This window comes from Carya illinoinensis, chromosome 2 (assembly GCF_018687715.1).
Source record: "Carya illinoinensis cultivar Pawnee chromosome 2, C.illinoinensisPawnee_v1, whole genome shotgun sequence".
Lineage (NCBI taxonomy): Eukaryota > Viridiplantae > Streptophyta > Magnoliopsida > Fagales > Juglandaceae > Carya > Carya illinoinensis.
The window spans coordinates 4,382,442-4,393,284 of record NC_056753.1 but is presented as its reverse complement, the minus strand read 5'-3'; the positions used below and the strand labels follow the sequence as shown (position 1 = coordinate 4,393,284).

Sequence of the window (10,843 nt, the reverse complement as noted above, 5' to 3'; positions counted from 1 at the left end):
GCTCTTAAAGGCAAAGCCTTACTTCTTCCCACCTATGAGAAACAGTTACTAGCTCCAGTTATTATTTTACTAAAGTGGAGACTATACATATTGAGATAGTCATTCAAAGTTAAAACTGATCAACAAGCTATTAATTCCTGTTAGAACAAAAGGTGGGAAGTGAGGCCCAACAAAAATGAATTACCAAGCTAGTGGGTTATGATTCTTTTGTAGAGTATAAGAAAGGGAAGAAAAATGAAGTAGTAGCTGCTCTATCAAGGAAGCTTGAAGAGGAGGTGGGCATGCTAGCTATAATCTCAATTCCTATACCACTGTGGATTTATGAATTAAAGCACAGTTATTCATTGTCCCAGAAAATTCATGCTATCTACTTGAAGCTTCAGAATGATGAAGAGGGTAAGAAGAATTATTCCCTTCAACAAGGGTTGATGCTTAAAAAAGATAAGATGATGGTGGATCCAGGTTCTACCTGTAAAGATAAAATCTTGTAGCATGTCAATCACAACCCACAAGTAGGCCATGTGGGCTATCACAAGACTTCAAAAAGAGCAAAGACGGATTTTTATTAGGAAGGAATGCGTGGGGATATTAAGAAGTTTGTGAAAGGGTGTGACATATGGAAGATAACTAAGTATGAGGCTATAGATCCTACTGGTTTGCTGTAACCATTGCCAATTCCAGATTGTCCATGGACTGATATATCGATGGACTTTGTTAAAGACTTACCACTCTCACATGGATCTAGTGTGATATTTTCAATGATTGGTAGACTCACCATACATGCCGTTTTTTTCCACTCTCTCACCCTTACACAACCATTAAGGTGGCTCAAGTTTTTTTTTTTTTTTCCTCTCAAGTTTGTTCAACTTACATGATGCCAAATCATTCATTTTAGATAGAGATGTTGTATTTAATAGTGCTTTATGGAAGGAGCTCTTTCATTTATGAGGCACCACATTAGCCTTTAGTTATGCCTACTATCCACAAACTGATGGGCAAACTAAAGTTCGTAATAAATGCCTAGAAGGTTATTTGCGATGCTGCATTGGATCAAAGCCAAAGAATTTGAGTTTGTAGCTTCTTATGGCTAAGTGGTGTTCTAACATCACAATCCACTCCTCTTATGGGATGACTCCTTTTAAGGCTTTGTGTGGCTATCCTCCCCCAAAGCTACTCTCTTGTTTTAGTTTTGCTTCTTGTCAAGCTTAAGCTCAGTAAGAAGCTCAAGTTTATGATCACATTGTATGGCTAGCCACTCCCTCCCCCCCCCCCCCCCCCAAGCTACTGTGTCTTATGTCTCAGGGATTATTGCTAATGCTTCTGTTGATTAACAACTTAAAACAAGAGAGGAGATTATGAGTTTGTTGAGGGAGAATCTACATAAGGCTCAATAGAAAATAAAGTTATTTGCTAACCAAAAGAGAATTGAGAGAAGTTTTGAGGAAGGTGATTGGGTCTTCTTGTAGTTACAGCCTTATAGACAGAAGACAATGGCCTTGTACCATAATTTGAAATTGGCACCACGTCACTATGATCCTTTTAAAATCATAGCCAAACTGAGAATTGTAGTCTATAAGTTTGACTTAGCAACTTCGTCAAGAATTCATCTAATGTTTCATGTATCATGTCTCAGGAAAAAGCTAGGGCAACAAATTTCACCACTACCAACCTTACCATTAGTTGATCGAGATGGGACCATTCAACCAGAACATGAGGCGATACTGGCCAAGTGAATGAGGAAGGTGAGCAATCAAGCTATGACCAATATTATTATTAAATGGACTAGTACATTTCTAGAAGATAGTTATGAGAGTCCTCAAGGAATTTATGTAACCTTTACCCTCACCTTGTGGGCAAGGTTCTTTGAGGAAGAAATATTTGCTGCAATTTTGTGGTCAAGGTTGTTTCAAGTGGGGGTGAGTGTTATGAGCATGGGAACAACAATTGTAGTTAGTTCATGAAGAGGAAGAAGAAAAAGAAGGCAAAACACAATGTTGAGGATTTAGTGAAACATAGTGTTTCAATTCTGGTATATGTGTTAGTTAAACAATGCATTTTGTATTGTTCATGGAACATTAGGAAACATGACGTTTTAATCTTTCTTTACTTTTGCTTTTTAATTCTTTCTATTGGTATAAAAGGGGAGGGAGAAGATGATCAAACTATCTAGGAAGTTTATGATCAAATATAAAGTGGAGAAAATCTTGAATTAAATCTTAATAAGAAGCTTAAGATCCATTTTCTCTCTTTTCTTGTTCTACTTTTCAATTCTCAAGAATTAGATACATAACAAAAGTGAAGGGAAACGATAGTTGTTGTCAGAGCTGAGCAAAACTCCAAAAACCCAACTCCAACAAAATGGAGTCGGTGTTGAAATTTTTTTTTTTTAATTTCTTAGTCGGAGTCGGGGTCAGAGGTGTTGCTGGATTGACTTTGACTCTGACCTCGACTTTGAATCCGACTTCGATTTTATACATATGTTATAAAAATATGTATTTATCTATATATTTATCATAAATACTAGTATAGTTATATATATAACTAGAACTTATATAATTAAATTCAATAATATACTAGTATGAGCTAATTATTATAAAATAATATAAAATAATATACTTATACAATAATATAAATAGACTAATGATAGTTTAGGATACCTCAGTATCATAATATTATTATCGTACATAATCAATTATAGAAACAATTTAGACACTAGTATTTAAATAAGTCTAGTATAATAAGTTAATAACACATATATTAATTTACTAAGTATTGTAACATGTAATTAGATACTAGAAAGTGTAGTATATAATTAACTTCGAAATAAGTTGAATATTAGTATAATAACATGTAATACTAATGTATAATAACATGTAATATTAATGTATAATAACATATAATTAGACATTATAGTATAACTCTTGTATAGAAATAAATTAGACACTAGATATAGAAATAACTAATGAGTCTAATATAATAAGTTAATAATACATAATATTAATTTACTAAGGTATAATAACATGTAAATAGACATTAGAAATAAGTATACTGTAGATATAAGTTATAAAGAAGCTAGACAATATTATAATATAAAACAAGTAATATTATGGTATAATAACATGTAATTAGATACGAGAAATAATATGTAATATTGTAGTATGATGACATGTAATTAAATACTATAGTATAAGTCTAATATAAAAATAAACTAAATATTAATATAGGAGTAAATTAGCAGTAATTGATTTAATTTTTTTAAAATTTTAAAATTTGAAAACTCGGAAAAAAATATTTTCCAAAGTTAAAAGTCTAAACCTCACTCGGCTCCGACTCTAACTGAATTCTATTCCGACAAGTAACAGTCAGAGTCAGATCAAGCCTATAGGAGTTTCAGAACTCCAACAAAGTATAGTCGGATTCCAACTAAGTCAAGCTGACCCCTAGTCGTAGCCCATCAGCCATCACGAGCCCAAGGTCTATTTCCCTTCTCAGCCCCTTAGTTTGGGTTGTCTTCCCCGATAGAACATAGATTCCTCCCAACTCCTCTTCTGTCGGCGTGTTACAAAATGTACAAATCATTTTCCATATATTCATATTACAATGATTGCTTGTTTTATAGAAAGATTATAAAAAATTATTCTATAAATTAACGTAATTTAAGTCGTAAACTTTATTTATGATTTTCATCTCTTACCATCTTCAATTTCTGCCCAATTATGGTGAATGACAAAGACAGCCACAAAAGTTTGTCTTTTCTTCTTAAACGTCGGCAAAAGATATCCGCCGAAATTTATGATTATAAGATATGATCTTGTTAGCTTCTGAGCTGCTGTGCTTCATTTTTCTGCAGAAATTTAGCCTCTTATGTTTCTTTTTCTTTCCTGAAATTTGGTTGGTGACAATTTGCGAGTTGTGTTATTTTACAGTATCTGTATATAAGGGGCTGTGATAAGGTTGTGCGCTTTTAGTATGGGAACAGAAATTCTGTTCAGTTTGATGTGATGGGCATTCACATGAGAGGGATTGGGAGTGTTTGTTTGGTTTCGATGTTTGCACTAAAAGCTTTAATAAATTGGATTGAACAATTCTCAACTGCCAATTCAGGTTTTGAAGTCTGAACAAACAACTGAGTTGCAAATCATTTTTAGTTAGTGATATGGAAGCTTGTATGGATTTCTTGGATCGGCTCGACCCCGACATCTTGTTGAAGATTTTTACGTACGTGGATGATCCATATGATCTTGTCCGTGTCAGTTCTGTCTCACGATCTTGGCGACATTTTGGTGAGCTGAAACTGTTAATTTTATTCATTTCTAAAAGTGATAGACTCAATTTATATTGCTCATAACCCCAATTTATTTAATGGTCCAAGTTATTCAAATAGGTTTTTCTATTCAGTTAGTGGTTTTAGCAGAAGCTCTACTCCATGGAATCATATCAATAACATAAGTTAATATTTATGTGAAAAAAATTGGTATTACTTGTTACTTCGCTCAAGTATAAATAGAACATTGGCTCATTTGAGGCCTTGTTAAGTAGGTGATGTACTAAATTAGGAGTGGGGACATTTTAGTGAGGTGTAAGATGGTGGCCAGCAGATGGATAAAGGGTGTTATAATTTTTACTGAACTAGATTAGGAGAGGAGACATTTTGGTGAAGGTGTAAGATGTTGGAGAGCATGGTAATGGGTGGCATGATTTTTACTTGATAGGATAACACTTAGTTATCACTCATGAGGGGAAAAAGAAAGAAAAGAAATTGAGAGCAAGTCTTTCCCTCTGCCCATAGAGTTGTCTGATTTCAGGTTTAACATGGTAGGTAGCATGTTATGTTGTGTTAAGCTTAGGATGAGATCCTTTGGTTGATAGTTCAAGAACTCTGTTAGCTCAGTGTTAAGTACATGCTCAATTCCTATGTGATTGAACTGAGAGTTTTGAACTCAATGATCTGCAGTGATTGCAAATGGTCTTTGGAAGCAGTTATGCTTGAGAAAGTTTTCTCAGTTATCTAGAGTTACCCATGTTGTTGAATTGAACCAATGCTGGGCAGTAGGGGCTGTAGAAGTTGGATCTACCTATTTGAAGGAATGGGAATATTTGGAAAGGGATGATAGGGCCTATGCCCTTTTAGCTCGAGCTTCTACAACATTTATTGATAGGGATTGCATTTCGAAAGCAATTAGTGCATCCAGCACTGATAATTATCCACAGGAAAGTATTTATAATACTCTTCATCCAGCAAATAATGTTCGAGGGAGAGCTTCATACTGGTCAAGTAAAGGACAAAGTAATCCTGCAGTGCCTGAGACACTAGTATACAAATTGGTTGATGACTTCTGTGTTATTACTGAAATCAATTTACGCCCTTTCCAAGGTATTTTGTTGATGTAAACTATACGCTCTTCCTCTTTGTATTGACTTTTAAGCATCTTTCGATGATGGTGATGTGATATGTTAATTTGTCCAGTTTACTTTCATGAGGGTTTACCAATATATTCGGCCAAATCTGTGCGCTTCCGAATGGGACATCCCAAAAGCCCCACGGATTCAGGGAATGATCTCCCTGGTTACTCATTACCTGATTCTGCTGATGACAAGTTCGTATGGACCTACACTTCACAAGAATTTCCAATGGCTCAGGTGTGTTTTAGTACTACTTTCTTTAATTTATAATGTATTTTCAATTCCGTTTTGGTTTCTGAGGTGACAGGATTGTTAGGGATTCGGGGTGTTTATTTTATTACAACCGTTAAGGAGCTCAAGTGCAATCTTTTGCAGGCATTGCACTGTTATCACATAGTTTAAAAACTGGAATTTGCTTTGCCAGCGAAAGTTAAAAAGGCAATATTTGTTTTTCTGCAAAAGCTTATTTTCCTTTGATTTTAGCATGAAGATAGCAAAAGCTTGTTATAGTATAACCGGTTTTGAGCACCTAAACTTCCCTGAGCTTGAAACCAGCAGCAATAAAAGTCACATTAAGAACACGTAGCTTTTGTAATTAGGCTCTTTCTCGTACATTTATTGTGTACTCGGGCTTTGCCTATTTACGTGGATCAATAAAATTTTTTTACCTATCAAAAAAAAAATAAAAGTCACATTAAGAGTCCTTCCATGGTAACTGCCTCCTCTTATGAAAAACGCCCTCCCAAACTTATCCAAAGAATAAGAACGAATTTTCATTTGAGGGAAGTGGATGGGTCTAAGATAACATAGGAGCAAACGAGTTTAGATTTGTGTGATTATGCTCGTAGACATTTTCTAAGTTTTTCAGTTTTAAAGATTACTTGGGCTTCTAATAACGTTCTGTAGTCACTTTCACTTTCTTGCAGTTTACCATGTTCTTTCTGCAATCCCTATCTGAATAATGTAATTTTTCTCTTGATCTTATTATCGTTTTACAAAAATTTCTTTAATTACTTTGTCATGAACAGGAGAGTCACTTGCAGAAGTTCAGGCTTCCAGAACCTGTTCTTTGTGTTGGTGGAATTTTGCAGATTGAGCTGCTTGGTAGGGTTCAGAGATGTGAAATTGATGGCTTATACTATATCTGGTTTGTTCATATTACTCCTTTTACATGAGCCTTATTATTAGTCGTTTGCAATTATGCTATGGAGGGCTTTCTAAGCCCCATGAAATGCTAATTTTCCTGCATTGCTATGTTCAAATCAAATATGTTATATACAACCGTGTATAGCTTAAACAAGTAAAAAACGGAGTATTCAAATAGTGCTTTATATGATCTCTTTCTTTTGGTTCATAGAAATAACTTCTGTGAATAAGTATCTTTCCTATCACAAGTTGGTTTCTTGGCTTCCCTCCATCTATTTGACATGTCTGTCAAGTAATGCTAGGTACAAGCCTCAAATAGACAAGTTCCATACAAGTCCTTTGTCAAAAGTGGGTCCCACTAATAAAGAATAGTTTGTTTACACATTTTTTCAGGTGGGGTCCACTTTTTTACAAGGGCTTGAATAAGGCTTGTCTATTTGGGGCTTGTACAAATCATTTCTCATATCTCAAAATCTTGGATATTTATTTTCTTCCACATGTTGAGAGTTTTTAGTAAAAGCCACGCTTTTGTTAATATAATTTTATTATTTATCTTTATTTTTACATTCCTTTTTAACACTTTATCTTAATATTAGCATAAGCCTACTTCCCCCCAAAAAAACATATCAGCCTAAGCTTTTATCAGAATGGCTGGGGCTCGACTAAACTGACACATGCCTAAAACTAGGTTCTGTGGGTTTCTTGTAATACTTGTACATCCAGCCTTGCCCTCACAAATATCTTACTTAATGAAGTTGGATGTGGATCTTAGTAAAGGAAAATGATAGACATACAGCCCTTATACAACCTTTTATACAATTATATTTTAAATTATGGGCATTTTTGTAAAGTAACTAATAACAAGTAACATCACTCTATATAAATACCCTCATTTTACAACATGATTGTATAAAAAATTGTATAAATAGTTGTACATGAATCATTACTCAAAATGTCGAGGCAAACCTCCATAGTGATATCGGGTGTTCCAATCCCCTTGTTCCGCTAGCAAGACTAGAGACAGGAAGTTGAATGTAGTTTATAATATGATACGCTTTATTGTAAATTGCAGCATATCTCTCGTTCAAGTTTTGGGGAGGCCCTTATCTCCAGCGTTCGGTGTAGAAATTCTTGAACCATGTGGGAAGTTTGTCTTGAAGATTAAGAATCACAGGCCATTTGAGTTACAAGCCCAATCAAATCATACCGTCAACGGCACAGTTGCAGAGGCATCTTAGAGATTTGCAGCATATTTCATATATTGCCAATATGTTGCAGGGACATGGAAATTTAGTTGTTAATATTGATGAATCTGAAATGGATGAGGGTGAAGAGGAGTATCTTCTCTGAACTTGTTGTATGTCTCCCCCTCCCACCCTTTACGTATGAAGGATTAAAAGCTCCCAGCTGATTCCAATCATGCTCACTGTAGCATTATAGCCACATCTTATGTTCCAATTGTTTCACTCAAAAGGATTTACTCTTGTTTACGAAACAATTTCCAGAATGCTTGCTCCTATATAGGATATAGAATACTATCATGCATCATAGATCAACAAGTATGTATAATCACAAGTAAATTCACGGTATACAATAAGCCGACATAATCGTGCAGTTAGGTCGAGGATGAGATTGCAAAGATTACACTGCTAGTGGGCAAATTGCTTAAAGCTCATACCAAGTTTTGATCTCATACAAGTCTAAATAATTATTTAGACAACATTGAAGCCTTGAAGAGATGTCTGTTTGTCTTCTCATGGTGCCTTCACTGCCTTGGACTTGGCCAGCGATGGAAGCAACTGCATAGCGGAAACCAGAAGTCTAAATCAGCAAAAAATGGATGATTTGCAACCACTAGTTGCTAGAGATCAAGCTTTGCAATCTGTTTATGCCATTGAAATCAGACCTTGCTCCTCCATTGAAAAAGGCCAAAAATAAGGTCTTGTTATCCAATCATCACCATCTTTTAAATTCGTGTGATTTATCTTTTTGTATATATATTTGGGAAAATGATAACTGTCGGGGACTTAGAGCAGGGATTGTGCACGAACTCTATGTAGAAAATGATACAGTGCATTTTGCACAAACGATCCATTTGGATTCCCTCCTACTTCCTCCTTTATTCTCACTGTCCGACATTATCATCGCCGTCCATCTTCATTCTCACAATCCATTCACAGCAAGACTCGAGATGGTTTCTAAACATCTTCCATCTCCGAAGCTTTCCTAGACCCGAGATGGGTTTATGAACATCCTCCATCTCCTCCATTCTCACTATCCTCCATCTCCGAAGTGCAGCCAAGACCCGAGATGGGTTTCTAAACATTGCAAAAACGTTCAACGGCCACAAACACCCATTTTTATCTCACTGTCCTCAATCGATTTTGATAGCCAAGGTACTCTCTCTCTCTCTCTCTCTCTCTCTAGATTTGATTTTGTTTTGTTCTTGACCAAAGGCAGGCAATTCATTTCTGCAATTAAATTTGCAAGTTTTGGAACTCCATCTGGGACTTGTTGTAGTTTTCAGCATGGCACTTGTCATGCCTCAAGCTCTCTAGCTGTCTTTGAGAAGGCACTTGGTCTGCTCTTTAATTTCTTCAGTCCACTTTTGTTGAGCATTCAAATTCAATTTAATATCATTTAAACTCAATCCATATTCATGTTCAACCTAAAATTCACTTGTATTATGTTCTTGATTCTAGAAATGCGTAGATAAGCATAAATACTTGGTCACCGTATCAAACAGCAATTTTGGTGCAGACCCTTGTCCAAACATATCAAAAAAATTATTGGTAGAAGCTATTTGTGGGGTGGTTGCCGAAGGAGTGCAATGCAGCCTAATCGAGGAACGAGTCACAGAGGAACAACAAACTTGAATGGATTTTGAAAATGGGTTGCGAAAATCAGTGATTTTGAGATGAACGTGAATGAGGGAGACGGAAATGGGCTGCAGTTCTTCCATGGGCAGGGAACGACGAAGGCCTCTGTTCGTGTTTTGTGCATTTCAGCCTTCCAGGTCCAGTTCTTCCAGTTCCGTTCATGGGAAATTACCAATTGGTCATCTTCTATTTTTTTTTTCTTTACTTATAGTTGATGGGGCAATCCCAACTCGTTCGTGTGCCTAACCTGCACCAAGTTCCCTGCTCGTAGAAGTACTGATATATTTTACAGTTGAGTTATAGCTGCCATGGTTAAACAAATGAACATGGGTTCCTGAATAGAGATTGGCAAGTACCTGGTAACAAGAGATAAGGGAGCTAACAAATCCAAAGGCTCCGGTTACACGGGGACTAACTTTCTTGGGTGCCAATTGAAGCAGCCCAACAGCTACTACAATATCCATGCTTGCTTTGATTAGGGCCAGAGACCTCTCGTTTGATTGTTAGTTTGGCACAAATTGCTCATTCTGCATCCACGGATGACCAAAGCATATTGCGGGAGAAGGTATGTCGGAACAGTAAAATGAAATTGAAAAAGAAAAAATCTGATAGGCAATTCATCCTACAAGAGCACAATAAACATACTTGATACTTATGACTATTATTAAGATCCCTTATGCAACTTCTTGATTGATACAGAAAGTCTTCCACGCTCCCCAATCTGATATTAATCACTCATGTTATTGAGATTCTTTTTCTTTTTGATCTTGTTGGGGGAGAGGGTGCAGAAACCAATGGATAAGTGGACTGGTACAAAACTCAACCAAAGTGCTACAAATTGAGGAACCCATCGAACAATAGAGAGAGATGCGGCCACTCGGGTCGGTCAGTTCCTTGTTCTGTAACAAACAGAATATTTAAAAAACTTCTTGCAAACTTATTCACAGACGCCTATATAAAACACCAGGAACTATGAAAGAAAGAAAATTTGCATTCCATACCTTCTAAATTCCCGTTCTACCAAGCCACACAATTTGATCAAGAAACAAGAAAGTTGACAGTGACGCATTTTTGGACTGTAACAAGCATTAAAACAGGGTCACCAAAGGGTGGAGGGTGGAGGGTGGAGACATGGCATTCAGTCGCTTAATGGAGGTCGCTGACTAGGCTGCATTAGCTGGAGCTAGACTTTATCATTCAGCTGCACCTGCAACGTCAGTGCATGTTTTGACTTCTATGTAAAGCCAACTCTTATTTTATGCTATCCAGCTTGCTCTGCCCTTGTAGTTAAAGTGCAAAGTTTTGAATTCTATTTTGGTGACAATGTAATGTTTCAGAATACCCAAAAGCATTATCATCTACTTGCATTCTGAACTGAACCTTTAGTTCAAGAGTCAAGAAAAAACCGTATCTAC

The 10,843-nt window shown here is 36.1% G+C and overlaps 1 pseudogene; it reads left to right on the top strand.

Annotated features, from left to right (window-relative positions):
• Positions 1-3,575: 3,575 nt before the first annotated feature.
• Positions 3,576-7,969, top strand: LOC122297962 (annotated as a pseudogene).
• Positions 7,970-10,843: the final 2,874 nt, after the last annotated feature.